The 12,610-nt window shown below is 38.7% G+C and overlaps 1 protein-coding gene across 7 annotated transcripts in view; it reads right to left on the bottom strand.

Moving 5' to 3' along the window:
• Nucleotides 1–12,610, bottom strand: part of NRCAM (neuronal cell adhesion molecule) — a 145,418-nt gene that overhangs the window by 108,104 nt on the left and 24,704 nt on the right. The window contains exon 1 of one of the 7 annotated variants that reach the window (XM_021384946.1): nt 8,125–8,322. The exons of the other annotated variants lie outside the window; for them this stretch is intronic. The gene's annotated coding sequence lies outside the window, so the exon portion shown is untranslated. Of the gene's footprint in view, nt 1–8,124; nt 8,323–12,610 lie in introns of those variants that run through there. 7 annotated transcript variants of the gene reach the window in all.

The raw sequence follows: 12,610 nt of genomic DNA, 5'->3' as shown, positions 1-12,610 counted from the left end.
AAAAAGTGTGTTTTTTCTCTTTTAAAGAAACAGTAATAAATTATTCCCTTAATGGTTTTTCCCTATCTCACACATTTTGTCAAATGACTTCTTACAGAGTGGAAAGTCTATGAGTCTTCATAAGAACCTGATCTCTACAGAAGTCTGTTTTGCTAGTATCAAACAAACCAACTGTTCAGAAGTCACAAAAATAAAACTGGAAATCTGCAACACAATTCATCAGAAGTATTTGTCTCACTATTAAATACATAATCCTAAGAAGAAAACTAACTACTTAGAAGTTTTGCTCTAACATTTGTTACACCATTAAAGTGATGTTCTTTACGGAACAGCAGGTCAAAAAGACAGTTACCATCTTCCCACCTCAGAGGGCAATGGGATATCATAAGGATTTTTTGTTTTCTTTTTTTAAGTCCCATCCCAGGGAACAAGCAGCCGATACACCATGCTCCTTTCACAGCAGCTTGAGAAGGAAGGTGTCTGGAATGATTCTGCTCCTCAGAGGCTGGAGCTGCCAACTACTCCATTCAGTTATCTGCAATTTGCCTCCCCCACAGCAAAGCTGCTCTGGATCCGGCTCAGTGTGACTGGAGAGAGCTGGAGCAGCTGGAAGGGCAACCCTGCTGCAGCTCTATGCCCCAGCAGGCACAGCAATGTGGATGGGCTCCTGAAGCAAGGGAGTTGCTCCGCAGGAATGCAGCCTCCTCCTTTCACTAGGAGAGTGTGATGTGAGCTCACAGGTATTATTGTTATTGTGGGGGATCCATAAGTTACTTAGCTTTTTATTTGGAGGAGGAGGAATATCATTTACATATAATTTCTATATTTAAGTATAGCCCATTTTAAGCACTTTTTGACTACCAAATTGTATACCATACATAGAATTGTAAAATAGCTACCTGACATACAAATTCAGTGTGTTCTCCATATATAGAATGGGTTTGGCTTGCACAAGAGAACCTACAGCCCTGACTTCCAAAAGGCTAAAGCCTGGGAATCGATGCATTTCTAGCAGTTTGCCAAAGTAACAAATGCAGCATGTTCCTCTTCAAAAGGGCAGATCTTATATGCATGTAACAAATGCAGCCTTAAGAGTTTGATGAGCTTATAAAATATACAGTAATCAGATAATATTACAAGTGGACTTTGTTTCCTCCCTCTGAGGGTCTTTTAAGGGCATGACTAAAATTGACGTGTTACTTGATGTGTTACTTTATTCAATATATAATATCAGTCACTATTTTGTCACACAAATAAAATCATAATATAGTACTGACCCATGAACAGTTCGTTAAAGCTTTAACATCTGTTCATCATACGATCCCCTAATGTACTTTTCAACCTTCATTGAACACCTCTTCCCATTAATAAAACCCCCAGTTCCAATGAGTTATGCTAGCCCTCCTCTCCAATAATCTTCACCTATTTCTCTAACTGGACTGTAAAAATTAACCTTTGATGACAGCAAATTATTTTAACTTTTTTGGTTTGTGTATATAAATGTATAACTCATCTTTCCCTGAAGTCACACTCTGATAGTCAGGGATGTTACCATCAGGCCTGGCCACAGCTAGCTAGACTTGTGGCACAGGGCCACATTTTAACCTACCATCTGAAAACACGTGAAGATTTAGCATTGCCTTTTGCTCAGGGATCTTTTTACTGCCTCCTAAGGTCAAGGAAAATCCTTTCCCATCAAAATGGAGGAAAAAACAAGATGTTCTTGAAAATAGGTTTATTCACTTCAGAAATCAGGAAGGTAATGGCATTGTTAACAAGTATATTTTACCTTTCTTGCTGACAGAGGGTTTTCATTTACTTACCTTAATTCATTGTATCCAGTATATGTCCAGATAGAAAATGCTATTTCATATCTTCACAGACCAGATTTCAAACAGAAATCAAGTTGTAGGCAAAATTACATATTGCAAGGAGGAGGAGGAAATTCACAGGACTACTTAATGTCCACATAAGGAGCCGTCCCCTCTTTCTCTTCTCCCCCCACCCCCCCCCGCCTTTTTTTTTTTTTTTTTTTTTTTTTGCAACATACTTCAGTTATTTTACTCCATTTTTAGGCAGCACCATCAATCAGTGGCTGTCATTGAGTGAAGCAGAGGACCTTAACAATAAAGGAGTACTTTGGTTCAGGAGCTGGGCTGGGTAAAGTGCTGTGTTACGGCAAATCCAAAAGTCTTACTGGAATTCTGCAAGTATAGTCTATTCCAAATTATGAACTAGTCTCAAAGAACTGAAAATATTTTGTATTGACATATGATTATTCAGGTAGGTCATTTTTGACTTGGTGAATATGCTTTCAGTGAGACTTCTAAATCCAGTACTTCTACAAATACATAAATAAATATATATTTACTAAGTTTTAACAACAAAAGTCTATTTCATTTTTGTGTTGCTATGGTACTGTTTTGCAAGTGGAAATCAAATTCCTTTTTCACTGCTGTTACAGACTGTCTAGGATAATCCATCAGCACAGCCAGTGTTTGCATGCATTCACAGTTCCTCCTTATCAGAAAAATAATAGTACTTGGGCCACAAGCACTGTAGACAGCTAGTAATTTTAAATCAATACTCTTACTCTCAAAATTCTACAGAAAGCAAGAGATTATGCATACATTGTTAACAAAGCCAAATCCAGTGCAAGAACTGGCATTCAGACAGTCTTAAGGAATAATAAAAAGGAAAAAAAAATTGTGGCAGAGGTTACTTGAAAGAACTTATACACATACATCAATCAAGGTTAACACAGAGAGCTACTACCACACTTTGAAGTACTGAGCTTTTAAAACACACAGCAAGTTAAAGCTCTGGTGTCATTAAATATTAAATGTTATTTTGACTTTAAACATTGACAAGATGTCTACTTTATCAAAATAAAACATTAAAGAGCATTTGAACTTTTTTGGGGATCAAGATTCAAGTTTAAAGCACTCAGCACAAAACTTTCAACTTCCACTTGCCTGAGGACGTTTGAAGAATTCTGCCTTCCTGACAGGTCAACACTATAAAGATATCTCCATCGAGTTTATAAAAACAACAAAAAAATCTCTCAAAACATTGTTCATTACACAGCTATAGAAAAACTGATGGCTTTTAAGTTATATTTTTCATAATTTAAGATGGTAATATCAGTTTTAAATTTAAACAACCTCACACTGGTAATAGTTGTGTTATAAAGCCACTCAGACTACTTGGCTATTTTTACAAAGACCTCAACAGTCTCATTGTAACCAGATCAAAGATGCTGAACTTGGAGTAATTCAGGTGACATTAAACAGAATAACAGTGCTGGTCAGTTGGTGGAAAAAAAAAAGCATATATTCTGCCATCCCACCTGTGTTAAAAAGATAGTTAACAATTCAGAGGTTTGCAATGAGATACTATTTGAAGTCCAATTAACTTCACTTATTTGCAAAATGAAAATGTAAAAACTCTCAATAATATAGATTTAAATATAAGATTATTTTACAAAACATTTTTACAGGTAGCTTCAATGCACCATTTGATACAGCACAGTCAAACAGCAGCTCTTATTTTACACAGCATATTGAGAGCTGAAATGACTTAGGGCTACAAAGAAGTAGCAGAGGATATACTCCAGTATGACAATTACACAAGCTTCAAAAGACAGAAATACTCAGGCAACGACAATGTCATGATAACCGATGCTCATTCCCTTCTCTGTTCTGCATGGTCCTATTAGGCTTATCTGGCTCTGGTTTGTGTCTCCTCACCAGTACTCAATGCCCTGACCCTGAACTCCCAGTCCACCATTCAAACCAGGCACTTATTAGGAACTCTCTCTGGTGGCCAGAATCACCATGTACAACACATGCTCTTTTATTTTTTAAAATAAAAAAAAGCAAACACTGCAATGTATCTGTATTATGAAGCACTTTCTGCTGAATATCAGACAGTCTAAATTAGTCACCCGTTCAAGAACAAATTCTGTTGCATCCACTGAAGTCTCTGCAAAGCACACCTTTTACTCATCAGAGGCAAGCAACTAACGCATCTGGATGTATGCAGTAATTCAGGAACCCAGGTATTGAAACGCTGAGAAAAGAGTGAGGCTGACTAGCTGGTAACAAAACAGTCTGCTGTGCTGTCTCTGTAAAATGGCAATAAGATATCTGTATTTGCTTGCACATATATTTTAGCACCAAGTATGTATATTGATAGCATCTGTTAAAGCTACAGGGCATTGAAATAGCTCTCACCTGCAGAGGTGAGCTACCCACAGAAGCCACCTGGCTCCTCTAGCAAGAAGCCTAACACCAGATGATGAAGAAACTAAACCACCTGTTCCTGAGCTCACAATGTCTGTGGCTTGTTTTTGCCCTAGGAGGAGGAGAGAGGAACACAAACAAAAACAGACTTTTCTAAGAGCTGATTTTTGTCTACAAGGCTGGAAAACCCAACGAACTGTTGTGAGGCAATGAGTGCTAGGTGCTGTGCTCTCCTTCAGGCTGGGCAGTGTGGCCTTTGTGCGCCTCAGACACCTGAGCACTGACAGGCCTCGCCATGACACTGTGCTGTCACCAGGCCCAGGGTGGGAGTGCAGAGCAAGCAGCAGCAGGGCTTTCTGCTTCTTCCCATACTTCAACAAATATGAAACTTCTAAATTACTACTGAGCAAAAAAGTCACCTACCAAAAAGCTTCTGAATGTTTTGGAGTAATCTGGACACAGAAACCAAGTCATTCATGCTAGAAGCAGCAGGGAAGTCAGGCCTATGATACCACAGAGTTTCTGCAAAACATTTATCAGGAGGTTTTGATATTTCATGCTGTGGGTGTGCTTCCAAGCTTCTTGGAGGGGCACTTCCCCCACCACCCAATTCCATGTATATTTCATAAACGGCATATGGCAGAACAAAGTGTTATCCTATATCCATATCAATAATTAAAAACAAGTTTTCCAGCAGCAATTTCATCCCTGCCCCTTGTGTAAACAGATGATTTATTACATCAACTTCAGCATGCCTTACCATATAATGATTACAATGCACATTATTATAAGACTAAAGCTTGCAAATTTATTCTAGTGTTCCTACTGAAGTCTTAATTTTGTAAGTTTTGGTCCTTCAGTAAAACCTTCATACTAAGTTTTCAGAAAAACATTTGGAGACAAAAATTCCATTATATGGTATAATTCTAAATAACAACAGCTTCAACACAGAGTTGGGAACTTCAGGTCTGCTACAGTAGGCTCTACATAAGTTATCTAAAGAGAAGAAGCCTCAAAAAACAAATGTCATTTTACCAAAAAACAACAGAGGAGACAAATTACAATTTTGCAGTGGATTATACAGAATTAGTGACAACCCTAAAATTTTGGAGTCAGCCTTCTCCCCATCCCTCAGCTTTACAATGCTGCTTCCTTTGTCAAATCACACACTGAATACATGTGTAATGCTAGCAGTATAAGCAGGGACTTAATAAAGCCGCAGGCTGCTAGACCACCCACAGAGTTTATTAGCTTACTACATAGCTGTCATAGGTCCCCTCAACTAGCTTTTTAGAATTATTCTTCACTTGAGCACTACTTGCATTGGACAGCATTAATAAGACTGCCTTAGTTCTGGTTCTTTCAGCAGTCCTCCAACACCATCCTAGGCAGCCCTTGTACTCTCAAATAGTCTCTCTTGCTCCCAGGGACACACAATATGCCTATCCAAGAACATCCTATGGAGCTTCACCACAGTCTTCACATTATATCAGATACTTTGAACTAAACCTTCCTTACCTCATCATAAAAATGTCAATTGATTTACAGCACAGGATGACCACGTAGGGCTTAGAGCAGACCCAGAGCCAAATACCACATGGTGCAGATGTAGCCAGGGCACAAGAGGAGGCAGTCCGTAGTGGTGCTGAGTCAGTCACTTGATGCAGTTCTGACTAGCAGCTGGGGATCCCCTTCCACTTTTAGTAATCACAGGAGAAAAAGCTGTATACAGAACTGGAGCAGCACAGAGTTGGCTCAGACTGCTTGGCTATGTCTGTGCTGGTCAGAGTGAGTAATAACTTTTGTCTCAGGCTCTCACATCCTTAGGAGCATGCTATTCAGGAATACATAAAGTACATCAGGTAACAGATGACTTTTTACCACAAACATATCCATCACCCCCTAAGATGACTGAGATTCTTGGGGCCTGAACCTTGAAGCCACTGCACAGCCGTAGCCCCACTTGTCCTGCTCAGAGCCTTGCAGGAGGCCTGGCAGCATGGAGCAGCCTCTCTCAGCTACCGGGGAACGTAACAGTGTCAGCACGAAGAGCTCTGCATTCAAAAGCAGCACATTGGAAGTAAAATTAGCTTCAAGTGCTAGATCGTGACTTGGCATCTAATCATTACACAACCTACATGATTCACTAAATAGAGAACTCCCAAGTGGCTGACCTTAACAAAAGCAAGCCTCCGCCGTATACCTACAGTAAGATATTTTTCACAAAGAAATCTGCAATACACACTCTTCAGCAAAGCCAGATTGTTGTGGGCACTCATTTTATATAAAATAATATAATAGATAATACATACTTATGTAAAAAATATAAAAAAAATGTTTATAAAAAAGGCAACTGAGTATGCCTCTTCTTACACCTTGACTGAATTCTGCTTTTCACTGTGCTCAGAAAATAATTTATGGGTCAGGTGCTAGAAAACAACACAGGTTTTAAAGCTCCTTGAAAAGTCATCTGGGGGAGATGGGGAAATTTACTTATGTTAATCAAACAACATCTGACAATTGACCAAATATCACTGATTGCCAGAAAGTACAATGAACTAAATTACAATCCTGTCACAGGCAGAAATAATTTAATTGAAGACAGACAGCTAATGAGGCCTTCCAAAGCAATACATGCTAGCACAAGGCATAAACAGATCAAGTTAAATTTAATAGCTATTAAATCAATACAAAATGATGTCAGGACAACAGCTTTTAATACAGTACATTCTCTCAAATAACGATGAATTGGGAATCAGTATTTGAAATTGAGGATTTGTCACTGTTCTCCTTCACACTGAAAAAAAGCTGAAGTCAGCCCTCAGATGTCATGGATGCTTTTCTTCCCAGCATTAAAGAAATAAAGTTAAATTACAGTATTTCACAATACATTACTTTTCAAAGATTTAAGCATAGTACAGCAAGAAAAAAAAAGTGCATGCTTAGGCTTGAGCAGTCATGCAAGTCATTTGAAATCCTGCCACTTAAAAACATCAACCTTTGTGCTCAGGTGTCACTAAAAAGATGCTAAAGGTGTTCCAAAATCTGTATCTATGACATGAATCATCTGTCTTCCGATACACAAAAGTCCTTACAAGGTCTTTCCTGAAGAAACTTAAAGGAAGTAATGTATTTACCATAAGAAGGGAAAGTGGCAGAGAGTCTCAAGAACTTTCTCAAGCTGATATAACACTCATCTGAAATCTATAGTAACAAAGACTTGATGTATTCTGACAACAGTGTTTGTATCTGCAGGGGGAAAAATCTCTACATCCTGGTATTAGACTTAGAAAAGCTTCTCATGCCATCATTCAATTTCAGCACTACATGAACCGCCCTATATGCACCCTTGCTCTTCACAGCCCACTGCTGTAAAGCAGCACTGCCTGGCAAGCCTCAGGATGACAAAGGACATTCCAACAAATAGAGGTCACCCACTGCTTTCCATAAATCATCTTGAACTTCATTGATTACTTTAACAAAGGTAGTTCAGATACACACATTTGCCTGCTTTGCACTGAAAAAAAAAATGAAACAATAACAATATTATGCCTCAGAATTCAGTCAAAGACAATGACAACAGTATTATAGGCGGATGACTACAAAGTTATTTAGCTTTCTCTAATAAACGGGAGAAAAAAAAAAGATTTTTGTTGCTCATGGTTATTTACTGAAGAAATTAAGATGCATATCAAGCACACAAATCACGTCCCCAAATGCTGAAGTTATACAGAAGCATGGAGAGAAACATGAAAGGAAGTTATGAGAATCACTGCTGAGCCTGACACCCAAGTTCTGCCTTGCACTTCTTCCCATACTTCAATAAACAAGAAAGTTTTAATATACTATGGGGCAAAAAGCCCACCCTAAAACACCATACCTTTTTCTCTACTTTAAGTGTTTTAATGCTCAGTCTTCAGCTACAAGTGCATTTTCCAAAGTTTTCTACCACATTTTTCAGCTACCTTTCTCCATCTAAAAAGGATGGAAATGATTCAGCATCCAAAGTTAGTAGAGACCTCAGTAATCTTATGTGTACTAACACCATCACAAAATCTTGTATATTTTTTTCCCTGCTCTTCAAGAGTTTTTGTTCTTTATATTAAAATTGAGACAGTGCTCAGCACCAGGCTGCCTTATTTAATAGCTTTATCTCACAAAGCACAGCACAACTACATCTGAAGCAGCTCAGGTGCAAGAAACCTCCATCAGCACAGAATCAGGTGCTGATGTCAACAGTACCAGCACAGACAAGCTGGCCTCTTCTCAGATCTGTGCTGACTCTTCCAGCCTGACAGGTAGTGTGGTACAGGTATGCCCCAGATCAATTTACAGCAATATAAATTTTCATACTGAGCTGCTTTACATACAAACCAGCCAGTCAGATACCAGAGAGGAACAGCACACCTCTGCTTCTCTATGCTAGCCCATAGGCAGCTAGCTGGGCACATACATACAGGGCAAAAAAATCCAACACTTGTCCTCTCTAAGAGCAGTTTGCAATGACAAAAAATGCCAAGGTGTGAAATGTTACCAGGCAGTAGTAAACTCTGGTTGTTTTGGGGTGCTAAGTTTTACCATACATGAACAGACGATAATGGTACACTGTGAATAACAGCCAGTTTTTCCAGTAAAATACATGAAGAATTAAAATTCTTTCTCCTATGAAACAAATACTAACACCGGTTAGAGAAAAAAAGAGCTTTAGCCTACAAAGACATAATATAAAAGCTTTCAAAAGCATTATCAAAGTCTTTAAAATTAAATAAATAAAAATCTACCAAGCAATCAAGAAATAAAAGGAAAACCTCACGGGAAATTAAATAATTGGCTGAGAGGTTGTGGGGAAAGGCCCCCAAACCAATCAGTTACTTTTCACACCAGGCAAGGTCACTACATCTGTGCCAGAACTCCCAGAGATGAGGGCACTCTGTCATCACTTGAAGCAAGGAGGAAAATGAGGGCAACCAGTGAGACCAAGTGCTGTGGATACTGCTTAGAGCAGCAAAGATGAGGGCCAACTGTGGAGAACAGAAGGACAGTTGAAATACTGACCATCTGGGTGATAGGACAGCAGATGAAATTCAGTGCAGCAAAACCAGAGGAACGCACGCTGGGACACAGCCCATGAACAGATTTGCTAACGAGTTCCAGGCAGACTGTTACCAAAAATAAGATCTTGGCAATGTAACAGTTCTTCAGAAACGTCAGCTCCATTCTCAAGCAACCAAAAAGCAAGCCAGAAGTTGGGGACCGGTAACAGTGAGGTGAGGGGAAACATATTCTACCTGATGGCTTGCTGCCTGAACTGTCTGAGAAGCAGGCAGCAAGGACTGTATAGGACCAGTAAATGATTTCTGGAGAGAAAACAGCAGTTTGCTGTCCTCAGGCCAACAGAAAGATGACTGGAGTGGTGGGGACTAGAAGGCATAAGAAAACAGATGGTATGAAGTGACTGGGTAAGAACTGACTGTAAGCTTTAGTATATGGTATAGTGAAGATTAAAATGCAATTTAGACTGCACACAGAATGGTGTGAACAACAGAAGTATGCACAGGTTCATAAAATCATTGGACAGATGAAGTGAAGGATGGTACTGAGGGCTATAAAATAAAAATAAACCAACCAACAAAAAGCCCTTCAACACATCAAGATGAAAATACCACCATAGAATTGCCATTCTTGCCTTCCTATATTTAGGTTATCTGGAACCTCTAGTCTGATCCAGCATTCTGACTCTAAAATTCCAAATGGAAATAGGACTGAATTTTGGGTGTAGGTATTTGCCTTAGCAGAAAAACAAAAAAAAGCTGATTCTAACTAAAAACTAGTAATCCAGTCAAAATAAATCAATGAAGACAGGTAACTCACCAGGAAAGGAATGGAGAGGGACTTTTTTATTTGACAGCCTCATGGTAATAACAATCAGATTTAAGCAGGAATAGTGGATAATATTCTTCAGCCAGAATCTACATGACTCACTGCCCAAATTCACAAAGCTCTGGTGCCTCACCAGACCAAGTCCCATCTGAGCCAAATGTCAAGCCAAGAGAATCTATTCCTGTGTGGTTAAAGAACAAGAGAGGCCTTGCAAGGAGGCCTCACAAGTTTCCTTCTTCCACAGCAAGCCCAACAACTGCTCACAGATGGCAAACTAGGACTCTGCTAAAATACATCCTGTCTAACTTAAATACATGATATGACGCAGGAGACAATCCACTGAGAGTAGGAAAGTGGTCAAGAAGAAATTCCACAAGTCTGTTTTGGAGCAGAACCAAATGAAAATGTAATTTCCTCTGAGCTGAACTTCTACGTGCTCAGGAAGGACAGACTCCTAAGTTCCTCCCAGACAGAATTCCAAAGCCAGCCCACTCTTATGGACTTGTGTTTTATGAGATAACTAGTATGGTAAATTAATCCCTTTCCATGAACATATTTAGTCAGTCAACACAGAAGTTGATAATCACTGCAAGAGTACATGATTGACCTTGAAGTTTAACTAAAGATTAAATATTATTTTTATATGCATTTGAGCTCATAGCTCAGTTCAGAAAATGAACATAATGCATGAGTTTAAAAAAAAAAAGGGGGAAAAAATTCTGGCTCTAACAAACATAAATCGACTACCAAGAAAATTAAGATATTCAAATCTTCCAAAATCCGAGATTAAAATAAATGTTTTCAAGAAATGAAGTTTTACTTAGATAATTTCTTTCAAATATGAATAAAGTTTAAATTATAATTATCAAGTAGTACCTAAGGGTAACATGAATATAATAGTTCATCTTCTAATCAAGTTTGTCTTATAAGTTTTGTTGCATTTCATTTTAATCATATTTTAATGAGATTTGCAAAATAGCCCAGTAAGACAGAAATAGGTTACTGTGCTGAGAAGAATTGCCTCAGGGAAAGTGGGAAAAGACGTGGGACAGATTCATCTTCAGCAGCTCATCACACTGCCTTGATCTGCCAAGTCTATTCTCTATCATCATGTCTATGATCACAGAGACGGTGCTACAACAGCCTGCTACACATTTAATGAATCCAACCCAGAAAAAGAGTACAGGAGGATTTTCTTTTGTGTTTTTAATTGCTTATCTCTTTGATAAGAAAGAGGAGGAGGAAAAAACTTCTCACACATTAGGCTATCACCCTAGAGACAATGTGGAATCTTTACATTTCCTTTCAAAGTACATAAATGTGAACCTGAGGGTAGAAGTGCAACAAAGAGTGAAAAAAGTCAAAGGAATCAGGAAATTCTAGACAATTTCAAATTATGTTCATATAAAAACGTACAATAAGCAGTAACTCATCCACAGTAACTCATTTTTCCTTACAGCTTAGCTGTAAGACAGTTTCATAGAAGTGTCCTGTTGATATTAACTAGAGTAAAAATTAGCAGCCACAGAAAAAATAGCCATGTTTTCTACACACTTGTCTCTTTTACAATGGAATGATTTACTAATGCGAAAAGCTGTCCCACCAGTAACTAATGCAAGGAAAAGACACTGCTAAAGCCAGCTTCAAAAATGTAAAGAGCTGAATAAATGGGCCTGATATAAATAGAAGGGATGAGTTCACAAGAAGCAGAAGAAAAACAATTAGCATTCATCATTTACAGAAAAAATGCATTTTGCTTTCTTCTCCTCAATCAAAGGCAATCTTTATCTTAATTAACTTTATTAAAGCTAGAACCAAGGGTTTTAAATGAACTATGAATGAACAAATTGACTCCAACCTCTGTCAGACTACAGATACCCATGAGGGCAATGACCAAACGAGAAGATTTTAAGCAAACAGAAGCCTTTGACTTAGCAGGGGTAATTAATATTTTACGAGTGGCTGATGCTGCTAGAGAACACTGTTCCAGTCAGAGGCCTAAAGTGGTTTTGCCTGCCGGCTGCTTTTTTAAAGTCTTCCCCTGTTACATGACTGGAGAACTGAACCACAGATGTGCGCAAACTACACAAGTAAATTGGGCTGATGGAGGTGGTAGGGTGGGTGAGATGTCTGGTCAGTAACCAAGGCCACTGCTTCCTTTCTAGTTATCCATGGGTGCTCAGACCTTTAGCATGTCAAGAGCACTGACACCATCAGAAAGTATTAGCTGCCCTGGTTCATAATGAAGTTCTGGTAACAGTGTGTTAAGAATAAACAGGGTATCTGTTGATAAGACTAGAGTCGCTGAGATGCGGTGTTACGCAAAGCCTCAGAGCAAATAAGTGAGGAGGGGAAAAAAAGGAAAGCTGCAGCTACAAGAGTATTTTCAGACATTATCTGTCCAAAAGCAATATCCAATCTCTTAGCTTTATCCTGCATCTTCAACACAATTTCTCAGCAGCAAGAATTCTCCCTGCTAGCCTGCA

Source organism: Numida meleagris, chromosome 1, assembly GCF_002078875.1.
Source record: "Numida meleagris isolate 19003 breed g44 Domestic line chromosome 1, NumMel1.0, whole genome shotgun sequence".
NCBI classification, from domain to species: Eukaryota; Metazoa; Chordata; class Aves; order Galliformes; family Numididae; genus Numida; species Numida meleagris.
This window is presented reverse-complemented; position numbering and strand designations above follow the sequence as displayed.